This window comes from Equus asinus, chromosome 1, assembly GCF_041296235.1.
Source record: "Equus asinus isolate D_3611 breed Donkey chromosome 1, EquAss-T2T_v2, whole genome shotgun sequence".
NCBI classification, from domain to species: domain Eukaryota; kingdom Metazoa; phylum Chordata; class Mammalia; order Perissodactyla; family Equidae; genus Equus; species Equus asinus.
Window position 1 is genome coordinate 119,130,373 of NC_091790.1, and position 27,036 is coordinate 119,157,408.

The 27,036-nt window shown below is 40.2% G+C and overlaps 1 protein-coding gene across 24 annotated transcripts in view; it reads right to left on the minus strand.

The window, feature by feature from the left end:
* HIVEP2 (HIVEP zinc finger 2) overlaps positions 1–27,036 on the minus strand; it is a 183,591-nt gene that overhangs the window by 44,706 nt on the left and 111,849 nt on the right. The gene's annotated exons all lie outside the window — the stretch shown is intronic.

Genomic DNA, 27,036 nt, shown 5'->3' on the forward strand with positions numbered 1-27,036 from the left:
AACGACAATCCACACCGGGCCCTGACGGTCACCCAGCAACACTGATTCCTGTGGAACTTACGTGACTCACCCCTCGTACGTGAAAACCACCCATCGCTTAATGCCAATGAATGACAGATTCTCTCCGAATGCAGGTCAAACTGCCAAAGCCCATTTCTTCCCTCAATATGCTGAAAACCTAATTGTTGCCCAAGAACTTGCCCAGAAATTAGATTAAGTAGCAAATATTTTCCTTTACTACTGACAGCATCTGGGTTGCAGCACAGCTGGTGGCAGCAAGAAGCACTGAGAATGTCTGCATTTGACTGGTGTGAAAAAAACGGTCTCAACGGCTCACAAATCTCTGAGGCGTTAAACCTTGGAGAAGCAGCATCCACCCTGAGCTGCTGAAGGTGTGTGTCTCTCCAACTGCAGTTTTTACACGTTCATCAACATTCAATCAACATCCACGATACATCAGTCATTATTAATACTTATTAAGCACCTCTGCCTCTACTATGCGAAGTGCAGAATTCAAGTTTAATAAGGTGGGACTTGAACGGCCAGATGGCACCTTCACTTGATTTATGCTTTCCATGAAACATTTTATTCCTTTCCAACCGAATCACGTCAAGCTTCTAAGCATTTGGCCTTCATTTTTATGTATGCCCAATATGTTTAGAAAGAAGAAATACAAGACTGATCACAATGAGTAAATTTATAGATGAAAGTTTACAGAAGAACACATATTCTACTTAGAGTATCTATTTGATGAGAAAGATTTTAATTTGTTGAAGGACGTTAAATTTAAAACCAGAAGCTAAAATCTTAGAAACGGCTTCCTTTTAATATGCTGAGGAACGATAAGCAGAAGAAAAGGGGAGAATTTGGGAGATGTAGAGAGGAACCCCTAAAAACGCATGGAAAGTATTTCATGTCTATGGAAATAATTTAAAGAACTGGTTCTCTTTTCTAAAACTGGAAATATCCTTCTGTGTTAGTATTGAGTGTTTCTCCCTAAGCTAACTACAGGCAATCCAAATGACACAGAAATTGTAATCTAGACCAGACGATAGCTTTAGAGGCATCATAATTTTATCCTTTGCTGCTTCTTAAGATGTTAATGGGTAAATAATGGCATTGCTTGACAAAGACTGGTTACATAAGGATCATTATATAGAACCCTCTATATTTTGACCAGACTGAGGATGGCAGGAGACCCCTCAGTGATGGCATGGAGAACACTATGTGCTTAGAGTCTGCCTGGGGAAGGACAGCCAGGATGGCTCAGGCAGCAGCTCAGCCTGCCCTTCCATACTCTTCTGATGCTGCCTGCAGATCGGAAGGGAGAGGGTCTTCCTGAGGTCTCACCAAGCATGAGGTCAAGCAGTGACCAGTATCCAAAAAAGTGGGAACGAGGGGCATAGAGAGGCACAGCTGTAGGTTGGAGATACTGTGGTAACATGAAAAGGATACTGGATTAAAGCAAGTACCAGTAGACTTTAAAATACTTTGTTTCTTTGAATTCTCATGATAACACTGAAACATAACCTTTTTACAGCTGAGAAGGTTAGATAAGGCCAAAGGTCACACAGACAGTAAATGCCAGGGACAGGATTTTAAGTTCATTCTCTTTTACTCTAGAACCCCAAATATTTCCACTGATCCATGGCAAATCGCAGTCAGCGCACTAGCTCAGCTCTCCTGTTTATGCACCCTTGGATAAATCACTTACAATTAGCGAGCCCTGGTTTCCCTATCTGTAAATGGACATCATAATTCCTGCTCTGTTACCTTCTTTAATTATTTTAAGAACTAAATGAGTCTATATATATGAAAATATGATTAAAATGAAACCACTAGATCACTGGAAGATATAAAAAGGTAAATCCACGGCCCCCTCAGTCACAGTTTTATAGATGTCCCCATCATAGGCCCTCTGTGTCACAACTTAAGTTCCAGCTTGGGATTTTGATCTTGCATGCATCTAGGGATGCGTCTGGTTTATTCTTATTCATCATAAAGTCTAAGTATATCCCTCCTCCCTGAAGGCACCCCAAGTCCTCTTCTGCGACCCCATAGGACAGACGTCTACTAACGGTGCATCACACTGTGCCATTGTTTTGAGGTACTCATCTCTCAGACTATAGTAGGAGGCCCTTGTAAGCAGGGATTCTATCTGTATCTGTTGTTAATGTACTACTTACTAGCTGCTGTAACAAACAAAATCCAAAATGTGTAATGGCTCATTCACAATAGCAGTCTAAAGTGAGTGTCCTGATAGATGAATGGCTCCTCTCAATTCAAGAACCCAAGCTCCTTCATCCTTATGGCTCACCATCTACAACAAGGATTCCAAGATCACCACGATTATCTGCCTCAAGCTGTCAAAAGGGGGAAAAGATGGAGGGGCCCCATGGGAAAGTTTTACGAGTCAGGCACTGATGTGACACACGGCACTTCCACTCACATTTCATTCACTAGAACTCAGCCACATGGCTCATTCAACTGCAGGAGAGGCTGGGAAATGCACTCTAACTGTGAGCCTTGGCAAAACAGGACACAGGATTGGTGAACAGCCAGCCAGGCTCTGCCACACTCACACTAGAAACGTCAGAGATGCTTCCTGATGGATGAATGGACCGAACAGCACACCCAAGTCTTGGCCACACAGTAATGAAGAGGAAAAAATACTATATGTAAAGCATATAGTATTTAGATCTAATTCACTTAAAATTCACTAATTCACTGCTTGCCTTCTTTTTCCTAATACACCCAGACACAGTATTAAGGATGAAAAACTACACTACCAAGCGAAAAAAGAACAGCCTCATAAGCGAAGCCCGAAGGTTCCAAAAAAGAATCAGCCCATAATAAGGGAATATTACAGAGAGGACAGAATCGTGAACAGAGACAAAATTACTAGTGATACATAAAGAAAAGAGAGCGAGAACATGACAGAGTCTACTTGCTGTGCAACCAACTTCAGGATTTCACATTTTTACGATACTAAGAGGCAAAGTCCTGTCACGTTTCTGTAGCGAAGCTAGACTTTACGTCATAAAACTCTGATGTTGATGCTTTAATGTCTAAGTGGTCTTAAAATCAGTTGAGTTTAAAAACTGATCATACACACATCTGTCTCACCAAGTACCCCGAGAATGAATGCATGGTCTTTTAAAGGCATCAAACACAACTTTGTAGTATGCAAAGTACTCTTTAAAAGTCCACATCTGATCAATTCAAGGTTGCTAGTACATTTAATTCTTACTAAAATCAAGACTGGTACAAGCTCCAATAGGAAACTAAGTGCGTGTGCCAGAAGCTCATCCAAACTGGGAGTTTCAGGGGATGAAATGCTATGGTTGATGCTCCATCCAGAGGATTGCTTTACCTTAGTGGAATTTGCTTCACCACACAAGCTCTCAAAATAGCTTGATTTCTGCTATTTTTCTGACTATATTTTAAAAGAGAAATGACATAGGTTTCACAGATGCTGGTGAAATAATTACAGTTGCATAGGCAAGGCGTATAATTAGTTGAAGAAGAGGGTAAAAAAAGACTTCACCTACACGACGTGGGCACAAAGGCTGAGGATTAACTGTGGAACAACTGTTGTCTGTATCTTGCACAGCTGTAACCAACACAGAGGGGAAAACAACAACTACCCACACACACACACACACACACACACACACACCAGTTAACAAGTAACTCAGAACACGAAGACTAGATATCCATCCTAAACTCAAGACGTCTACACTGAAAATAAACTCAGTAGTTGCCTTCAGCACATAGGTGTGCAGCAAATATCAAGATGGAGCAAAAACAGGAGGGAGGACAATGAAGTCACTCTTCCTTTCCTGGAATCAAGAGCCACAGTACCCTTGCCCAAGTCACAGAGAAGAAATCTCCCTTCTTTGACACCCCATGTTTGGGAATGTTGCTCCTTCACGTACCCAGGTCCTGAGGGATGGGAGGCTGGGAGCACTGGGAACGGAATTAAATTCTCTCATCCTCATATAAACCTTTGTTGAGTTCAGAAGGGTTTGAACTGCTAAGCTGACAAAGCTCTTAAGCATAAATATCAAAATCTACTTTTACCTGTTTTCACAATCTTCTTTAATTATTTTACGAAGTTTGCAGCCAGGTTTACAATGATACAGTGCAGCGAACTCCAGTTCAAACTTTAATTGCACATGGAAGCAAATACCAGTTTATGTTTACCCAACTGTATAAATTCTAATTGGAAGAATTTGCTCACAGCTTAAACAATCATGCCTTAGTGATGAAGAGCTCAAAGGACTGGGGAATCTTTATAAATGAATGCTACCCATGGCTGTGACCTGGCCAGCCTGACTCAATTCCAGAAAAAACCGCATCAGTCCTGAACCAGATCGACTGTCTCACAAAGGCTGGGGTTTGGGAAGATATATACAATAACCTGTTCACACTCTCCTGATCTAGCTTGATACCAGGATAATTTTAGAATAGCAGGTTTCACAGTTCTAGCCCCTTTGGGGCCAGACAGGTAACGAAAATTTGTGGAGCGGAATGGCAAAGACAAGAGGAAGAATAGAGCCCAGAATCATGTTGGAATCCAAACCCTCAATGGGATGTATTAGGAGGCGGGATGGTATTGGGAGGTAATTAGGTCATGAGGGTAGAGCTCTCATGCTGGGGTTAATGCCCTTATATGAAGAGACACAAGAGAGCCTGCATGCCCTCTCTCTCTCCCCATGTGAAGAACAAGAGGAAGATGGCCATCTGTAAGCCAGGAAGAGGGCCTTACCCAAGACCTCGACCGTGCTGGCACCCGGATTTGGACTTCCAGCCTCCAGAACTGAGAGAAATAAATGTTTGTTGTTTACAGCAGTCCATGGTATTTCTGTTATAGGAGCCCGAGGTGATTAAGACAGACGGTCAATGGGAGAAGGGCAAAGCCGACATTCTTTTGAGAAAATAGAACAACCTAATAAGGACATGTGCCTGAATGTAAGGTCATTTCACCTCAGCTTGGAGAAAGGCTGAAGGAATCACCACTGCAGAAGTGCTAGGTAATTCTTTTGAATAGACTTTAAGATGCATGAGGAATGTCAGTCCTTTAAATTTGACTCCATAGGGTGTGGCCACCGAAATTTCAGTCCTTGTCCAAAAAATGAACAAACAACAAAGACAAGAAACACATACTCAACAAAATCCCTGAACACTGCACTAACAGAACGTCACTTTGCGCAACGCTAGATTGCGAGGTATCTAACCTCCAAGATGAACTATATACAAAACGTACACCAGGTAACTGAACGGAAGACGCACTGTAAGCAGAGGAGTAACTATGCGGATTGGCAAGGGCCAACAGGCACCCTTCGGGAAATAAAGAGCCAGAGGAGCAAGATGAGCGTGGAGCATGACACTGGGCCCAGTATAGAGGATACACCCTGTGCTTCCCAACGAGAAAAAGGGCAGCAAGTAATGCAACGTTCCTTTTCAAGGAGCTCTCCAACTCCTCCCCATCCTCTGAGCATCCACCAAGCCTCAGAGAGTATCATGGTAACAAGCCAGATGTCCCTCCACCTAACACAGGAGCCCTTCACACAGAACTTGCTCTTTCTTAGGTTGGAAGAGAGGAGCAGAGAGGCAAGGGCGCCCTGCCCTCATTTGCTCTCCTGTCAAGTAGGGCAGAGTTTTACAGGAAGAAATCTTCTGCTTTTCTTCTAGAAAAGGAGCTTATTCAGAAAATAGACTGTATATGGGAACAGTTTCCAGAGAAGGTCTGAGAAGCCTGGGTGTCTCTTGACCCAGCTCTATCCTCTCATAAACTTTCTGAGCTCCAATTTAGGCATACCAGAGCTCTCTAGCCTCTACATATGTTTTATCTTGCCATTTACAAAAGATCCAAGAGGAATTTGGTAGACTCATGAAACACCAATATGTGGGGAGCCAAGGTCCTCACCATTCACTCCTTTGTTTAACAAACATTTATTGAGCACACATCATGTTTTAGATGCTGTGCTTGGTACTAGGTCTACAGTGGTGAAACAAACAGATAAGATCTCTGACCTAGAGAAATTCCATCCAGCGGACAGCCCTCCCATCAAGGCGAGAATGACTATGTTCCACTGACATATAGCTTAATACATCTACCATTACCCAACGCTTTCATTTAAAAAGCAGCATCTGGATCACGGTCAATACCAGTACGACCTTAGCACCAACTGGGTCTGCTCCACAGATATGCCCTGGTCCCACTGCACTGTCAGTACTCCTCCCATGTACTCAGCAGATTCTGGAGAAATAAGGTACGAAATGTTTTGTGTTCTCAAGTAGCTTACGCTCTCCTTTAAGAGACAAAATATCCACATAAAATATAAATAATAATGTAAGTGGAAAAATACCATGGACAATTCAAAACTGCAAATATTCCATAAATAAGATGCCCATAAAAGTTATTATCCAAACAACTGCACTTTTCAGAGCAAAAGGGGGCGCTACTAATACTGAATACGAGGACTCTCCCTGACAAACCAGAACCTAAGGTCACTTTTTTCATAAATCTCTCTTTTGGAGGGAATTCTGCAATTTAAAAATAAATTTAGTTCCTCCCTCAAAGAAATATTTATGGAATATTTATTATATTTGAAGTGCTATGATAGGCTCTTTTAGAGGCAGGCTTTGGGGCGGAGCTCACAATGATAAATAAGATACAATGCTTTACCTCCAAACTTACTCTCAGAGAAGAAAGACAAAAATTGCTAACATGTTCTGAACACAGACTATGTGACAGATAACCCTACGCTCAGCTTGTTGCATACATCATCTCATTTAATCATCAAAATAACGCTAGCCAGTAAGTGGCATTACTCCCATTTTATGAATGAGCTATATAGTGGTTAAGCAACTTGTCCAGGGTCACACAGGGTGTAAGTAATGAGCTGGCATCGGAACCAGGCACGTCCTATTGCAATGCCCCAGCTCTTGGTCTGTGGACAAGTACTACAAGAATACTCCAGAGGAGATCACAATGTATTTGTGGTTGGATGGCTGAATGAAGGGTTTTAAAGGCAGAGATTTGGAAGAGAAGGCAACCCAGGGAGGTGGAGCAATGAACCGACCAAGGCCTTGGAGATGGGAGAGAGTGGGTGGACAGGGAGCAGTCAGCGTGGCTGGCACTTGCAGGTTTGTGCAGAGGAATTGAGAACTGTAAGGCTGGAAAGGTCAGCTGAGGCCAACGCTGCCTTCAGGTTTAATTTAAGCAAATGTGAAACTCAGTTTGCATGCCCTGAGTACACTCCATCTTTAATTTGCATTGAGGCCCACCAGTGCAGCCAGATCAGGATAGCTTGCAAGCAGAGTGCCTCATAAGGCTGGACTGAAAGAGGCAGCTAGAAAAGATAAGCAGACATGCACATGATCCAAAGACAGGCAGAGTGCCAACTTGGGGCTGGACGCAGTCCTGGGAAATCCCTGTAAGATAAAATGATGTAAATCCAATCTTATTTTTCCCTAAAAATAATGTTATAATGAGGATGACATTTCATATCAATGCTTCATATCAAGCACCCAAATACTGTAACTAATAGTCCCGTAACTTGTATTTGCTAGAGAATAATGAGAGAGGCGATGCCCAGGGCCACAAAGCCCACTGACTAGAGGAAAGCTGCCTTGGAGAACAGAGGGAGTAACTAGTGGCCCAAAACCTGTGGAGTCAAGATTGGCAAACTAATTGGGGCAACCAAGGCCAGCTATAGGGGGTCTCCTTGTCTCCAGGCTCCTCCCCAATGGACTTAACCCACACACCATGGCTGCCACATGAAGCTTCCTAAAGCAATATCTTTAACCTTATTGTTCTCCTCAAAACCTTTCAGTGGCTCCCTATCTCCTACCAAGTTCCAATCCCCAGGACTGCCATTTACGACTCTCCAGAATCTGCTCTTTATCTTCTATCCAACCTACATCTACTCCAATAACTTAAGCTGCAGAAAAGATGGCTTAGTCATTATTCTCAAGCACGACCAACGTTTTCCTTCTTTATGCCTTTGCTCAGGCAATAAGCTCTGCCTGACAAACATTCTTTAACAGTTCCACTATGACCTATCAAAACCTACCTAGACATAGAATCCAGCTTGCGTGCCACCTGTTCCACAAAGCCTAGTATATAAAAAATGCTCTGTATATATATCTGTTGGATGGATGGGTGAGAGGGTGGATGGATGGCTAAATGGATGGGTGGGAGAAGGGATGGGTGGGAGAAGGGATGGATGGATGGATGGATGGGCGGATGGGTGGGTGGACAGGTGGGCGAATGGGTGGATGGATGGATCTCATCATGAATCTTAGCTAGTAGTGATCATTTCCTTGTCAGTGTGCCCCAGTACACTTCTGTTCCTTTTATGAAGCTTTCTGCATCTCCCTTCTTTCATAAACATCTGAACACAGTTCTTCTCTCCCTTATTAAATGGGGAGAGAAGGCTCTCGAAGTCTGAACTATATTCATCTTTGTATCTCACACAACTCCCAGTACAAGGTCTTTTATAGAATATGTGTTCAAGATATAAGAAATAAAGCAATATGGTATACATGGCAGCAGGTGGCAAATGTGCACAACAGCAAGTTTAATACACATCAGGAAGAGAACCTAGGTACAAATGGGTACCTTGGTCAGTAAATAGGCCCAGTTAGCCTTAACTATAGCAGACAAGGGATAAGTCTCTAGTCTGAAGTTAACTTTCGCCAGAGACGGTCAAGGTCATCACTTTCTATGCCTCCTTCAAGACTCTACTCTGGCACCATCTCTTCTTTGAAGCCTTCTGAGAACACTCTCCCCACTCCACTCCCCCAAAGAGTCTAGGTTCCCCCTCCCCATGCTCCCTAGGCACTATGTGCACGCAGCCTTCAGAAACAAGGCTGGTACACTCTTGTGTAACTGTCGCTGCCTGTGTCTCTCCACAGGGCAAAAGAGTCAGCTTTGCTCATCTCTATAACCCATTGTCCCCAGAGCAGGATCTGGCACACATTTGGCTCTCAATAAAGATTTCTTAGCAAGTATTTTCTTTTAGAAGTATTTAGTTAACATTCTGATTTTTTATCTACTAAGTACCCTCATCAATGTTAACAAACCTGGGTTATGTTGCCAAACCTCTTAGAGTAGCAGAACTTAGCTGACATCAGCTCTGCTGCTTATTAGGGATGTGACCTTGGACAAATCACTTACGTCTCTGGGCCAATTTCCCCATGTCTCCCCTGGGGACAACAGTACCTACCCTGCAGGCTGTTGTGAGGACTAGAGGTTATGTAAATAAGGCACCCAACAGAGTTCCCAGCAATTAGTAAATGCTCAATAATGACAGCAATTATAAGTACTACACTAAGAGTACTACACTAAAGGTTTTTTAATTTTGGTGTTTTTTTAAAAAAAATCAAACTTAAAAAGTTAATTCAGAAACCCCAAACAGACATAGTCCACATCTTTGGGGCTATACGTTATTTGTCAAGCTTCCAGCAAGAATCTTGATCCACCTGGCAAAGAAAACGTAATGGAATATATAGGGGCCATATTGAGTTGACACAAAAACACGCAAAATGTGGCCCAGGAGGAAGTTTACAGCGTCGGTCCTCAGTCTGACATCTGCTCCGTGGTTGGCCAAGGAGAATTAAAAAAAAAATCAGTGGGGAGGAAAGAGGATGTTTCTCAACATTAAATATTTAAAGTAGATCGATAAGAGCACTTCATATCAGGAATTCTTCATCAGTCTCCATGCCTCCCAAACATGAAATATGTAAGTGGTACATACAAAAGCCATACTGAGAAAAAACAATGTGGAAAATGTGTTTCTGACACAGTCTCCAAAGAAAAGAATCCAGTGTCTAGCTTCCTGTGTAAACAAATGTCATCATATTCAAAGAACAGTACATCAGGAAATTCTCTGGAAGATGTCTGTTTCCATGAGGGGTGTGTGTGTGTGTTTGTGTGTGTGTGTGAGAGAGAGAGACTGACAGCGTTCCACCATGGAATGACCTCAGAAGCACTATAAGACAAATCATTAAAAATGCAACACATGCAAACTCTCTTCCATTGTGAAGGCACAGAGGTTAGTGAAAGCAAAATGATCCCTTACGATCAATTTAAGAAACCCGGCTTCTTACAAGTAGGAGTAAGTAGGTGGATTTGTCCAAACCACGCTATTTACATCTTCTAAACCCTATCATTTTGTGCAATGGCTAAAATTTCATGCGTGTCACAAATCTTTCCCCTCCTCCCCCACCACACAATGTGGCTGCTTTTAAGAATGTCAGATTGGGAATAAGGAGAAGAAAGAGCCATTACTTTGAAATCTCACAAATTCGCAACTTAATTTAAATTACACAACTTCTAGTTTAAGTATTTAAAAATAGATAAAAGGTTTCCAAAAGGTAGAGCCAACAATACTTTGACTCATGCAATGAAAACACTTCCTAACACACTCTCTCAACATAGAGTTCACACACCTAACTCCCTATGTTCGGTGTATACGTTAAGTTAAATCCTTTATTTAGCACCTTGAATTCTTCAGACTAATGAATATTACACAAATGAGCAAAGAAATACTAAAATAGGCCTGACTCAGCCTCAGATCAACACGGAGTAGCAGGAACCACATTTGTTCTCCTGCCTGAAAAGCAGTATCAAGGTAGACAAAAACTCTGAATCAACAGCTCTCAAGACACTAGACATCCAGCAACAGAGGACAGTGATCCCTGAGAGAAGGGAAACAAATGAGGTGAGCCCTACACTGCCCCAGCTTACTACCTGGAGAAAATGTCCAGGCCATGGACAGGAAGGGGAAACTGAGGAAGAAACTGGTGCTCTCCCTGAGTTGAAGTCATGAACATAGAAGTGCAGGGACCCCCAAAGTGGCCACAGATCACATAGCATGGGGAGGACAGCAGTACACGGAGAGAAAACCAAAAATCTGCAGATAAAGTATCCAGCTGAATACTGGCCACCACATGCATATGAGGAAACTACCCACAGTCAGGAGAAGAACCACTGAAAGTGTAAGAGGGGAAGGTGCCCACTACTCACAAACGACCAAGAATAGCGCCTGTCCCCAAAAGCCAGAGTGGATAGCCTTATAACTTATGCGGCCTCGGTTAGAGAATTAAGTAGGCAGGAACAATTAACTCTAGTTTAAATGCTGCCCTCGTCCTACCCAACAAAGCTTAAAAGCAAGATCTGAAAAGATGAAACGATTCCCAAGTATCTTAATTATGCCCAACCACAAAGCTCAAGAATATTTTCAGGAATACAAAAATTTCTAGTACCCAACAAGATAAAATTCTAGCATCTAATCAAAAATTACCAAGTATGCAAAGAAGCAGAAAAATCTGACCCGTAAAGAGGAGAAAAATGAATGGATCAAAACTGACCTGGAAATGACACAGATGACAGACTTAGTCTAAAAGGCTATTAAAAGTTATTTAAACAGTACTCCATATGTTCAAGAAACTAGAGTAAAGAATGAATATGTTAAATAGTAGCAATATGTTATGTAGATTTGCAGAAGAAAAGACTAATGAACTTGAAGACGTAGTAATAGAAACTATCAAAAATGAAACACAGAGACAAAATACTTGGCCCTACTCAAACCCACAATTCCAAAAGTGTGTCTGAAAGCTAATGAGGCCAGTTTTGCTTTGGTTGAGACAAAATTCACTACATAGTCAAAGATCCATTTCACACTGTGAAAAGAAAGTGCTTATTTTTCTGTTAATAAAAGTATTACCTTTATAGAATTGTCTTACTTTATAATCTTTCTATTGATGGTTATTCACACTGGTTATAAGACCTGTCATTGCTATAGAACCTTAAATGAGGACTAACAAAACTTATAAATGACTTTACAGCTTTAAATAACATTTGAGTTTACCAACTATATATATTAATACATTTTGCAATAACAAAAACCTATGGGCAGGCTACTATTCTTCAATAATTTCAGACTGAATTATCTTTTATTAATGCAAACAAAATTGTTAGGAGAGTTTATTTCACTTGAATATTTAATGTTCTTTGTTTTTCTGATCTAGTTTCTGACTAAACCATCTTTTGGTTCATCTACGTGTCCCATTTTCTGTTTTTGAATCTTCTGGATTCCGAAAATATTCACTGTCAAGATTTTATTACCCTGTATTCGTGGATGACACAAATATTTAATTAATTTTCCTTAAATTTTCCCCTTTAGTGTAGTAAGAAATATTATATTGTTAAATCATTTAAATTTAATAATTTATAAACCATGAGACATTTAAATCTGGATGCTTTATCATCAATTCAGATTTTTTTTTAATAGAACATATACTCAGTTTCTCTTCACAATCTTTCCTTTATTATTTTATTGAATGCCTGGCAGGCCCATTCTGGTCACTCGAAATAGAATGATGAATAAGACGCAACTCTCAAAGAGTTGATGTCTAGGGTCAGATAGGTGAAAAATTATTTACACCTAAGTGTAGTCAAGTATGGAAAAAACACTATGAGAGCAGAAATGAGAACATGGCTGACTGTGCTGGCGTGAGAGATGAGGAAAAGGAGTAGGAAAAGCTTCCCGATGGACACGACCTTTAACGTCTTGAAGCATCTGTGGAAGTTCACCTAGTGGAGAAATTGCAAAATGATATTAGAGGCAGAGGAAAGAGCAATGGTAAATGCACAGAAGCAGGAAGACACAAGATGTATTCTGGGAATAAATAAATTTGGGTATTATTGAAGTATAAGTTATGTGAGGAATAATAGTGAGAGGAGAGAAATGATGCAGGAATTAAAAATTAGTTTGAGATGATAAACAGCCTCGTATAATATGGTAAGAACCTTGAATTTTGTCCTAAAGCAAAAGGAAGATTTCTCTTTTAGAAATATAGCTTCGGAAGCAGTGTAGAGAACATATTAAAGGCAGGTGGAGCTTAAGGCAAGGACACCAGTCAAGAGTCTACTGCAACAGTTCAGAAACAAACAATACAACACTGAATGGGGCACAGATAGGAGGCACTGATTAAAGACACACTTACGAAGAAGAATTGACAGAATTCGGTTACTGGGTGTGTGTGTCTGTGTGACACGAAGCTGAGAAAGAAGTGAAGGATAATTCCAGGGTTCCAACTTGGATGACTGGAGGAATGGTGGGGCTTTCAATGAAATGAGGGAAGGAGGAACAAGTCTTGCAGGGAAAATACAATCTTGGACAAGTTGAAAATGAAGTTGACTTGGGCCGCTCAAGCAGAGATGTGTAGCATATAGTTGGAAGTGTGGAAGGAGGAAACTAGAGCTGTTACTACAGAACAGTAGGCCAGAGAAATGAAAAAGGATAAAAACACGCAGTCCTTGTAAATACGTGTAGGAAGTAAAGAAGCTCTACGACAGAACTCTGCACTGCAACACTTATGGGCGGACAGGGGGACAGAACCAATGATGGAGATGCAGAAGGAGTAATCAGATAGAGAAAACAGGAGAGAGTGGTGCCAAGAAAACCAATGGAAGAAAATATTTCAAGAGGGAGCAAGTTCAAATGCAACAGAAAAGTCGTATTAAAGAAATGAAAAAAGTCCACTAGAGCTGCCAATGGAAAGATCATTGGTGCCTTTAACATAAATAATTGGAGTGGAGCTGAGGGGTTAAAGCAGGATTCCTATAATCTAGGAGGTAAAGAACCTGACATAGCTAATATAGACTAATCTTTAAGAATTTCAGTGACAGAAGGTTACATTAATATTGAGAATCATAATTATGAGGCTGAAAAATAATTATGGAGTACCTAGTATCAATCAGGCACTGTACTAACTACTTTACATGCATTATCTTGTTCAATTCTAGAAAATCTAGAAAACTCTAGTCTTTATCTAATGCCAATTTCCATCAAATTGTTAATCTTCTAAACACAGCATCCAGCTTAATTATCTGTACTTTAAGAATAAGGACTATGTCTTTTATTTCCTTTCTTTTGTCATATCCAGTAAAGTTTTGGGGATGCAGTAAAAACTCAATATCCTTTAAAACTCCTAAAAATATATTTAATTCTTGCTACGGGCATGTCTTTGAATTAGAGAATAGAGAATTTTCTTTTTTTTTTTACAGTATCCAATTCTGCACAAATTTGGAGGCTCATTGAAGAGACAAGACAGGCAGGTGAAAATTTAAATTATAGCTTTAAACATCAATTAAGTGCCACCACATTTATAATAGTACTATATGAGCTCAGTAAAGGAGAGATTGCTATGAGCCAGTGTTGTGAAAGAAATATTTATGCAGCTGGTGGAAGTTAAATAAGGGCTTGAAAATTCTGACAGGCAGAGACAAGGCTTTCCAGGAGGTGGAAATGCCTGAGTAAAGGAATGGTTGGGCATGTCATGAGAGCCAAGAATTCACGGCCAACAACTTATTGAGCAAAATCTTCAACCCTACTGTTCTTTGTCCCCAATTCAACCCATTGCCAACATGGCTTTTTTTTTTCCTTTCCCATATCTCCTAAATTCATCTCTTTATCCATATCTAACAGGCACAAGCTTCTGTTCACACTCTGTTTCAACTATGACAACCATCCTTATCATCCAACACTGTCAGCACCTCTACGGACCCTCAGTTCTACTTCTGCAGGCCCTTCTATGGGTCTGGTTTGCAAGTCACCTCATCCAGTGTTCCACTCAAGGTTTCCTTGTACTCTGCATATTAGGACTAAAACCTTCTCTACGTGTCAACAACCTTCCCCAGACCACCAGATACCATGCTCTACCTCCCATATTTTCCTTTCTCTCCTCTCCACGCTCTTCACTTTCTCCACTCAAATTGACAGCTGTTTTTCCCACTCTAATTTGCTCGAAGACTTCCTGCAGCCAACTATACATTTCTCTCTTCCAAGCCTCCCCTAGCTCAGTGTCACTCTTTTTTTTTTTTTTTTTTTGAGGAAGATCAGCCCTGAGCCAACATCCACTGCCAATCCTCCTCTTTTTTTGCTGAGGAAGATTGAGCCTGAGTTATCATCTGTGCCCATCTTCCTCTACTTTATATGTGAGACGCCTGCCACAGCATAGCTTGATAAGCAGTGCGTAGGTTCGCACCAGGAATCCAAACCCATGAACACCAGGCTGCTGAAGCGGAGCGCACAAACTCAACCACTGCGCCACCGGGCCAGCTCCCTCAACGTCACTCTTTATGGGCAAGGCTCTAAATCATAACTTTCTGCTTGGAAACCATTAACCATGTACAGAAAGAAGAGAGTTTACTGTCACTGAGTTGTTCAAGTGCTAAGACAACCTGGTTTGATATTAATTTTTTATTTAAGTTGCTTATAAAAACATCTGTAACAGCTACAAGGTACATATACATATGAAGGGGAGAAGGGAGAAACAGAAGTTAAAAAATGGCAGCTCTTCGAAGACAGGCCACACCGTTGTTCGACTCCAGTCGAGCAGCTTTAGCAACAGCTTGTGAGGACTTAAACAATTGAAAGGCAGAGCAGTATGTCCTTCAAGCTATCACTCGACCCCAGATTCTAAAAAACAAAATAAGTCTTTGGGGGCTCACATTTTCTTTGGAGCCTCAGGTTTATAATGTACAGGTTTACACATTTTAGAAATGTAATAATCCACTTCTTTTTTCTTTAATCACTTTGTAATTGAGCTGGCTGAAAACTCTAGCCAAAATACTTTGGCTCTGGTTTAGAACACATTCCGGTTGTAGCCAAAGCTGGAAAAGACACACTTTCAGTTCGAGGCTGTTCTCCCACTAAATTTCACTTTGGCTGTACACTGATCATTTGACTTCCCTTCTGAGATGACTAGTAGTCACATAAACACACTCTAGTGACAATTACAAGCTCAAACCTAAATCATTTCATTTCCAATAAGCATTAGACTATTACCACTAATTTAGTAAACAGGAAGTACCCACGGGTCTTAGGCACTTTGCAACACAGCACACAGAGAGATCAATAAAACATTATTAATAAGATATGAGATCCTCAAAACTCACAACTTTAGACGTAAGCACCAAATGATAACACAATTTTAAGAGTAAAGAAATTTACAAAGCAATAGAGGAACATTGAGGGGAAAGTGAAAAAAAATTGCCTTCAGGAGTGCAAAACGATGGGCAAAAAAGTGATGTTTAGACTAGATCTCAAAGGAGGAAACAAAGAAGAGAAGGGAAGGCATGTATATTGAGCATGGACCATTTGCCAGACACAACTGACATATTGTCTCCTCGTTACCATCATTTTAGAGATGGTGAAACTGACGCAGGACAACCAAAGTCACTTGCTAAAATGTCACACGGCCAGCTTCAAACCCAGATTTATATGTCCTGTCCAATGTACAAGCTCCCATCTAAGGACAAGGAAGCATTTTTCAGGTGGAAAGGGGAAAGAATTACTGTAGTTACAGTTAAAGTTTCTTAAGAAGTGCCTCCTATGAAATCTTTACTCATAAAGAATTAACATTTAATGGTTGTAGCTACAATTTTCTATCTATAAAAAGCTTTAAAAACTCAGTCCTATGAAAAATGCCTTGGATCCAAGGTCACTTAAGAGATTTGTGAAACTTTAAAAATGGTATGCAAAATGTTGTGTATCTAAGCATTTTTCTCGGGGAAAGGGTCAGGAGTCCTGAAGAGGTCTATGAACTCCTCCTCCCCAAGGCTAAGAACTACTGGCTCTTTAATGTCTTCCAAAAAGGAAAATATATATGTAAAATTTAGCTTCATATATAAGGAAATACATTTCATATGTAACAAGAAGAATATGAATAAACTCTATTAATAATGGAACGACTTGATAATGAGACATTGAAGTGACCCTTTCCCATGTTTCTAATAACTACTCAGGATGTTAAGAGTGAAAGGATCACTGAGAAAGCTAATTTCCTTTTCATCATGCTTGTGAAGTGTTTACTTAATTCACATCCTGTGTGACCCTATGGGAAAATTTTTAACTAATACTGGGGAAAATCCCATAGGGTTACACAGGATGTGAACTCGGCCTGTACTGAACTACCTTCGGCTTGAAAAATAAAATTAGATAGGTGAGTTTCACTTTCTGTTTGTCATAAGTTCCACTTTCTGGTTCCCAAAGTTTAGATTCATAGACTGTCTGTGTTTCTGAAATGGTAGCTCAGTAAAATGCCAAAATTCTCACTCTCTTTTTAAGGAAGGATTTCTCAGGTTTGTACAGCAAAAACCTTTCTGCAGAAAATGCAAATAAGTAGTGCAAATCAAGGCGAGCCTGCTAGAGCACTCCCAGGGTGCTCCCCTGTACCTGTGCTCACCCAGCCCAGCTGTCGTTTTCCATTTCCTGTGGAGAACACACATCATATACCACTTCCCCTATAGAAGAAAGCAAGCAGCCCGGCTTAATTGCTGATGGAAACACTGTCATACTTTCCACTGGCCAAGCTTGAAACCATTACTGATCTAACCTTCATTAATTTTTCCACAACAATTTGCAGAAATGTCAGGAAGCAGCTGCATGAAAATTGATTAATTGTCCTTATCACCACAACTTCACTAGGCTCTTTTGATACACTGTTTTTTCAGTTTAAAAATAAAATTTTGGATTTTTCTGTTTTCATTGGTATTGGCTGGTGGCATATCTTATTCTGAAAAACTCAGATCTATTTTTGACATCCTCCGATGTCCCAACATTTTCAAATCTGGAGGACACCCTATGAAGTTTGGGACAGCATCCATGAAGGAAATGATTGCTTCCTGCCGATGACGTAGTTCTATCTGTTTAAACAGACGTGAATGAATTCAAGTCTTATGGCAACACTGCATTTATTAGTCAATCACAGAAGCTAAAATTCACTTCCGAAATGTGAATTAGAAAAGCAAGCACCTTTTTTCTATTTTTTCCACTTTCTTCTCTCCCTCATCAATTTAGTTTGAGCTATACCATCTGTCTCAAATAATGCACCGTGCATGGCTGGCAAAAACAAGTGGAACAGTACACCTCACAACCCCAAGTCTGCAACCAGTGAGCATCTATAACAGTGGTACCCAATGCAGTACGGCCATCTGGGATAACTGGTCACAGCAAGCTTAGCTTCTCAGCCAATACGCAGATTTGCAGACGTTTAACTAGTTGGCAAAACATCAACTAGTGTTCAAGAAGAGAAACACTAACAAACATTTTTTTTTCAAACACAAGAATTCACATACAAATTTTCAAAGGTGCACTTGCCAATGTTGCTGACGAGAGGGCTTCAAAAGCAGAGATCAAAGCACTGTCAACGTCCTTGAAATTGAGACGAAGTCAATCCAATTCTAGCATTTTGCAGCACTACTAAACTCTTTGGGTATGAACATGTTTTTCCTTCTCCATATTGCCTACGTACCAGCAAGGGATTAAAGACGAATAGACTTTGAACCAAATGACACAGTACCTTTCAGAGACAGCTCTGAGAGACTGTGTGAAGAGTACCTCCTAGGACTGCATTGAAATAATCCAAAGGCTCCCCTCACCCCAGATATGGAGATTCCTAGTCCAACCCCAAACCAAAGAAAAACAGAGATTGGACAACTGTGCTGCAAGGCACTGATGTAATAACCGGGCATGAGAACAGTGGCCCAGATCATGGGCTCTGGACCCAGAATTCCTCTTTCGAATCCCATCTCTGACACTTTTAGTAAACATATAAATAACTTCAGGCAACTTACCTAACCTTTCTGTGCCTTAGTCTTCCCATCTGTAAAATGGGGATGATAACAATGTTAAGAGAATTATACAGTGCTTAGAAATGGCACTATAGAGTGAACTATAAATATTAGCTATTAATTCTATATTTTTCTGTTGATATTTCAGGCATATGTTAACCTAAAAATGGGGAGAAAACAACATGAAAAGTGTTCCTAAATTAATTTAAGGAACGTCACTGAGTTGGTTGAAAGATTTCTCCTTCTAGTATTGGGACACCAACATTGTCTAAAATACCACCATTAAAACTGAGCCAAGCAATCAGGGTTAAATTTTCTCCTCTTTCTGTTGACTCCCCTGGGTGTTCTTAGGACATGTTTTGTGGTGCTGTGGGACCCAGGGATGAGCACTGCTGTAGATGACCACACCTCATCATGTCCACCAGCAGGCCTGGAAAGGAGAGGTGGGAGGAAGGCCACCACAGGCCAGGACAGCGCAAACAAGGAAGGAAGCTGACTCAGCCATCACCACAGTCAAAGGGCTCACCAAAGAAGACAGAGAAGCTCAGCCCCCCGCACTGAGATCGGGGTTGAGGTACAAGGACCACACAGTGCAGAAGGACACCACTTTTAATTCCTGTTCCACCGGTTGACCTTACATAACTCACTACTCTCTCCAAGGCCTTGATCTTCTGCAGTGAAGTATGGGATTTCATCTGGATTGGAGCTGCTTAACCTTCTCGCCGCCATGAGCCCCTGTGGCAGTCTGATAAAGCCTGTGGATCCCTTCTTAGCATAATGTTTTAAACTATGCAAAATAGAATGCATAGAATTACAAAGGAAACCAATTATAATGAAATAGTTATCTCAAAGAAATGTTTAAACAAATTTGTTGAGAGTAACATGCAATTCTTTATTAAAAACTAGAAACAAGATATAGTACAGGATAATATCTAGTTTTTAATAGTAGTTTTAAGCACTCATAATCATAAAGTAGTCATAATCATAATTTTAAGTAGTCATAATCATAAAGATAATCTGAGATATTAGCCACAACAGTAATATGATATGACAATATCTGCAATTTCTACTGGTGACAAAGTCACAGATACTGCTAAAACCACTGTCATCTGTTGCCTACATTAATAATGGAGGGAGTGCTGAACTTCAGTGAGAAATTAATGGAAACAGTTAACATTTTTTCCTCAACCAAATTCTCAGACGCTCTGAATTTTATCCATTTGTGGTTAAGATTCTCAACCTAGTAAATAATCAATCCCTTTATTATTCCAATGATCTAGGATCAATGCTTAAATTGTGTCCCTGGTTCCCTCCACAGAGAATATTCACAAAGAAAAATGGAACTATCCTATTCTTCCCAAATATGTAGAGAAGAACAGATTTATAGGATAATAGCATCTTTCCCCATCTCTATCCAAGCGAAGAAGGGAGCACTTATTGACTTAGAAATGAGTTACCCAAACCCTCCAGATCCTCCCAGCCTACAGGCACATACAGACGACGTGGCATCAACACCAATTAACCACGGCTCCTCTTCCAATCCCACCTGATCACACAGGACGTCCAGGCCCCTTGAAAAAGTCCCAACCAAGTATTTCTACAATGCCAGCAAGAGAGAATTCTAAGAGCCCACAGGCCATCTGACAGCCAGTCACAACACCATCTGCCATTTCTTCCTTCCTGTGCTAGCTCCCCCTAGTGTCCTCAGGAAAGAGCCCCTCTGCCGCCTCTGCTGATGGCACCCCCATGAGAATGCTAATACCCAGAGGCCCCCACAGCCAGGAGAGCCCACACACCTAGGCAAGAGGGGTTCTTGCCTTGGGGCCCATGCTTTAGAAAGCCCATGTACCACAAGCACACACAAAAGAAATTAATTGGAAAATACATGGGCATCTCTTGTCACGGGCATCCAGATGTCCTGTAGCCCTAAATGTCCCAGCTCCTGATTAGAGCTGTTTAGGCCCCAGGGAAACACTTCTCCACCTTGTGCCTAATCTCATGGCTCCAATCACAAAGTGACTGAGTTCAAATGCCCTGAAGGTTTGTGGGTTGTGACACTGCAGAGTGTCGAGTCAGACAACTGTTCCAAAAGCAGAGAAGACGTGAGCAGCACACGTGGGGTAAGAGAAAAGACAGAGTGCCTGGTCCTTTCTCTCACACGGCAGGAAGGCAGCAGATTCCTGTACAGCAAAGTACAGTAGCGCCACAAGCCCTTCTCTTGCTTCTATAGGACTTGAGCAGTGGGTCTAGAATCATTAATGAGTTGGTGATGTATTTGGAACAATCATTCATGCAACCTGAACAGCATTTTGCAATTAAACAATTCTTATTCTTAAATTTGTGAAGATGTAAACGGCATGAAGCGTGATGCTAATTCTTGACATTAGCAACTACGTGAACATGGAACACTAAACCTGTTTATAGATTTGTTTCTGTTAAAATATTTAAGAAGACAATAGAATTTCCAAAAAATATATTAAAAAGCTTCAGCTTTGTTTAAATAATTTTGGATTTAAAATGCTTTATACTTTCATTGTAACATGGATTTTCCTTTTAATTTTAACATACAATCTGGATATTTAATAGGAAAAATAGCTTTTGAAAATAGTTTAGTTTTTGAATTTTTGCTTATGCTAATTTACATTGTCGATGAAAATATACTGATATTTTGTATGCTTTGAAAACAGTGACATTTTATTTTTAATTTTCTTGGGTCACTGAGAATGAGCACAAGTTGAGATCTTGTTATACGTATCTTCTTTTTTGGAGTTCAGAAACTTAGAAAACCAAGAAAAAAAAGCAATAGAAAATCTAAAATCAGTCAATCTGCTTAAATTTTTAAAGCTGGAAACAGTAAAAGTAAGCAAACCTGTGTGGTCAAGCATGCTCCATATAAAATTCACTAACAGGACATTACAAATTCTTTACTTAATGAAGATTTAATTACTGTTGAGAACAATAAATGTGAGCCAGAAAATTATTCTCATCAAATCCACAAATGGAACAGGTCAGATGAAATCCCTGCAACTCCACTTTCTTTACAAACAACAATTTCGTCACTGATCAAATTAAGAAAAATGTATGTGGGCCTCCATTTGAACTCTCGCCCTGGAGGGCCCACAAATATTGGCGGCAATAGCCTAACCCCAAATTGTGTGTTCTTAAGGTCCAAAGCAAGCTTGGCTGCTAACGAATTCTCCCTTAAGGCCATCACGAAGGCATCACGAAGGCAGTTCCAACTCGCTTTTGCCTCCACTCCTGAATCTCAGTTTCTCACGCACACTTTGCAGCCAGGGAACGCGATGGCCCAGATCCAGCCCAAGGAACTGGGCAGGCAAGTTATTCCCTTCATTGCCTATCTTGGAAATCCTGCCCCATGTCAGCTGGGATAAAACCATAGCTGAATCTCAGTAAGTGACAGCACATTCTAGAAGTTAGGAGAGGACCTGCAGTTTGCGTCTAGTAAGTTCCATATAATTACAGACAAAACCACTCACTTGGTTTGCTCCCTTTTGTCTTCTCCCTGCCTCCAAGGCTCTTGGCTGCCATGTACCCCACCATCTCCACACCACTTGTGCATTTCCCACCGGACCAATTGAGATCAGGGTCTAACAGGAGGAAGAATGGCAGCCGAGGCCAAAAAGAATGAGGCAGGCCTCAGAAAAGCACCTTTCACATACGTGCTCATTCTCCAGATCTTAAACTTGGAGGGTAAGTCTCGTGGCAAGTTTCTCTCAACAATTCATGTGAGCACAATGAACGTTTTGAATAGAGGTGTCCCTTCATACTTGCAAGTTTAGAGGATGGCTATTTCCTACACATCTGGATTAAGGGACTGACTCCTATGATAATCCATACCAATTTCTGCTCAAAGATCTCTATGGAGTCTTGATTTTCAAGCTTTAAACAGAGAAAGAATCTTAGAGGTTTTGCAGATATATATGGAAATCCAATTTATATATATACACATATACACCAAAAATCAAGAGTCAGAAGTGGGATGGGGAGGGTTGGTTCCTTGCCCAAGGTCTGTAAGGGAGTCTTGTGAGATCCAAGGCAAGAACCTCAGTGGTGACCTGACATTTCAACCTACAACCTTTCTATCAATCACTGCTCCCTCCCCACCACAGTTAACTATTCACATGAGGTTAACGTGTTGCCATGTAACATTGGTATTATTCAATTCACACATCACTTATTAAGGTTTTGATAATGTTAGAAAAGGAAGAAATCATTGAGTTATCAAGAGCCAACCTCCTTATAAGCTAGTTTATATATATAAATTAGTTTACAAATGGATAAACTCAAGCAAGTCTAATTATAATAGACATTACAGAAATCATACAGAACATTTCCAAACTTAATTCTCCAAGATATCTAAAAAAGGGCTTGAGTGATAATGTCACTGCGAGTAAAAAGATTTAAAAATGTGTTCTTCAGAAAATGTTAACTAATTGCATCTGTTCTGAAGGATAATTCACAGTGCCAACCTCAAAATGGAATTAATTTATTTTAATTTAAACTTTTTCATCGGATTTCCAAAATGTATCAAAGATATGCATGTAAAATAGGGCATATTAAAAATAATAAATTATTCTAATTCTAGTAGTAAATATTTTAAACAAATATCTTGAAATAAACGATGAAGTTATCTTCATCCACTGGCTCACCTCTATATTCTAAGCAAAATGCTAAGGGAACAGGTCTTCTATCCCACATGCTGTGGAGGCCAAGCATGCTGCTTCCAAAAACAAATTTAAAACATCTGATCTAGATACTCCTTTTCAATATCTGAAACTAGCTCTTTAAAATAAAGTGTCTCATTATAAAATTCTTAGCTTAGAAGAAATTTCCATTAGATAAATGTTTAAATAGCTTAAGAATAAAAGCTTGTAGGAGAGCTCTGAATAGCTCTATTTTTACTGTAACTACTAGAGAAGTTGTTGACAATTAACCAAAGTATTTCAGCTCTTCCTTGCAGCTGGTAAAGGTTCACAACACGTAAAATTTTTAAAAGCACGCATACAGTTCTGGATATTTTGAAAAGACCATATCCCTTTGACCTTTAAACGATCAAAGGGAATTTTGTAATTAATTAGTTAATAATTTATCAGAATGATGCTCTTATATATTTCCTGACCACAGAGCAATTTTCCGTCCACTTACAACCACCTTAAGTTTCCATACAATGCTTAGTTCCTCCCATTAATACTATATTTCCCAGGTAAAAACACTTAGTCTGTCTTGCATTTAACAGAATGAAAGATACAAGCCATTGGTCAACATCCTTCCATCCCCATCCTGAATTGATGAATGAATAGTGGATGAATGAATGAGATACATGTATCAGACCAGTTCTTGGTCTTTCCTCTAGGGCCACAGATACAAGGCGTAAGAAGACATATATGCTTTCAAAAGCAATACAGGCATAAATGCATAGAAAATAATATCAAAGTGAAATTAACCTTTTTTCTCTCTAGAATTAAAAAAACTTCACATAAACATTTTATCTTTGTGAAATAAATACTTCCAAATTTAGGTTAGGGCATTCTTAAAATAGGCAGAATAAAATTCCAAATTAACATATAGGTTAATTCAAATATTTCAGTAACTTTACAAAACATATTTCAATATGTTCATTAACTCCCAAAACTCAAAATTTATATTTCACATAATGAAAATTATTGCCATTTACGCATATATCGTGCACATATATTTTTGATTTGCTGTGGAAACAAAAGAACTCAAGATTAAGAATTCTATAACCAAAGTCCCATATTTTTTTTAGCTCACCTTGAATTTTTGACTATTTAAAATACAGGTGAACATGGTAGCATGTTACACCTGACCCAAATATTCACGAATGTGTGCTGAAAAGCAAACGGTGGAGAACAAAGGCCTTGTTTTCTCAGACAACATAACCAAGCGGAAATTAAAATAGGATAAATCCTGCAAGACACAAACCTATCAGCCACAGTTGCCAGTTGGAAGAAAAGTAGGAAACTATAAAAATGAGACAAGGAGAGGTAATAAATAAAAAAGACTAAAAAGAGAAAGTATTACCTGGCAAGGGATACACTGCTACCCTCTGAGATTTACTGTTCCCTAGGAGACTAGCTGAAGTCAGTCTCAATACCCCTCCACTCTGAGCTTGACGGCTGGTTGAAAAGATCTTGACAGTGCTTCCAAAGGTAGAAGATGTCCCTATATTGGGGGAATTCCCTGAGGATATTTCGAATATTTACATGTACACACAAATAAACAGACAGACCCTATCTATCCCAAGGTTTCTGATAAGACAGGGGGAAATTCTTAAGGAAAAGGAATCCCAATACGGCAGTAAGTTAAGTGTGAGGAGAACGCAAGGAAATTTGTTCAGAAACCTGAGGAGTTCCACTACCAGGGTTACTGTATTCCAGCAAGTTGAACACATTTTAGGGTTCACAATGGCAGGAGATAGCTTTGAGGGGCAAAACAGTAGTATATAATACTCACCTCAAAAGCGCACTTTCATCAAGCTGTCCACCTATAAAACAGGGAAACTTCCTGACAGTGGCTAGTTTCCTATAAGAAGGATGTATTTGATTTAAAATTTTGCATGTCTTTTCTCTGCTCAGCTATATTTCCCAGCCTCAGCCTGGAATACAATTGGAACTCAGTAAATGTTTATTCATTGAGTGATCAAGTGAGTGAATGAATCAGGGAACAAATGAATGACTGTAAACACACTCACACTTGCCCTGCCATGAGCTAGTGTGCATTTGTGGGGTTAAGGAGCAATTGCTTCTTCCTCCATTCTACTACTCCTTTTCATTTCTCTCCCTTTATTCCTTTTAAATTACAGGGAGGTCTGATATAATTTAAAATTCCCCTTTGTGATAATACGGGTGGGTGCCTCTGTGAAAGTTCTTTTATTATGCCCAGCATGCTGTGATAATTGATTAAAAAAAGACACAACAAAAATCAACTAAATATAACCATGATACAAATTCACCCTTTAACATTCTATAGTAACATGCTATTCATCTCAACAAAGCAATTTCTAAATTTTTCTTTAAGTTACATTATTCTTCCTAAATGTTAAACTGCTAATAATACCCCCCCACCTCCTGCTGGACTACTGGATCTCTGCCCTATGTTTCCTCAGGGCGAATGTGACACAATATGGCTGTATATGACCATGTGTTTTGTCTGTTTATTGGCACACGTATATCCTTGGGGACAGGAAAAGAACTGGGATGTGTGTGTGTGTATCTATTTGTGCATGCACTTCCCTGGATTGTTCTCTGTGGAAATCTCCCTCCACATGGGAAAAGAGCCAAGGAGAGCCCGAGGACTTCCCTGACCCTGAGCCAAGGGTGTGGCAGTGTGCTCACCCTACTGGGCTGAGGACTCAAAGGGAGGAGCAGGAGGGAGGAAGGAGGAAGCAGGGAGCAAGAGGGAGGCTGGTTGTCAGTGTTGAAATCTTTTACTCGTGAGAAAATAATCCAGCAAGCTAACATTTCTGCAACTATTCTTAACTTTGCAAAGACTTCTCAGGACCAACACATTCTCGAGTGATACCTCTAAGACCAGCCAGAGCATTAAAATCTACGGAGGTTTATATAAACTTGACCCATCAAGGAGAAATCACTGGGAAAGCGCAGCCTTTTCTCTCTACTGAGGTAGTTTAATTACATCTTCAAGATAAGTAATAAGCTTTGGGATGTTTCCATCCCTACCCTTCTGAACCCTCTTCAAAAGCCACTGGTAATCCTTAAATTGCCAAATACACTGGCCCCTTCCTAGAAAACACTGTTGGCGACTTTGGAGCACTTCATGCTGTTGAATATGCCTTCCTTATACACACAGCTCCCAGCTCAGAATCTGGTGTCCAGTAGACAACAAGTAAGAGTCCTCTCCCCTTAGCTTCTTTGATACTTGTCTCTCTGGGTTTTCCTGCCACACTTCTGACAGCCAAAATACTCCTAGTTGAAGCATCTACTCCTCTATGTGCGTCCTCACTTTTCCACTGTCAAAAATAATACTTCTTCTTTGTGCTCTCATAACCCTTTACTTTATTCCTGTTATCGCACTGATATGATCTACTTTGGATTTTAGTTAACTGAGTACATATTTTATATGCCCAATTAAATTTTCAGCTACTTGGGAACAGGACCATTCTCCTTTCTCTCAGTACACACCTCTGGCACCAAGCACCATCTCGCACGTGGCTGGTTTTCCATAAATGTTGGATGGATTCAAAAGTTGGCTAAAGTTGTTGAATGGAATCTTTAACTCCTTCCTGTTTCCCACCCCTCCATAACCAATCACATGCCAAAAACCTATAGATGATTTAATCACAGTGTCTCTCCCAGGGTGCCCTCTTATCTTTTCCTATT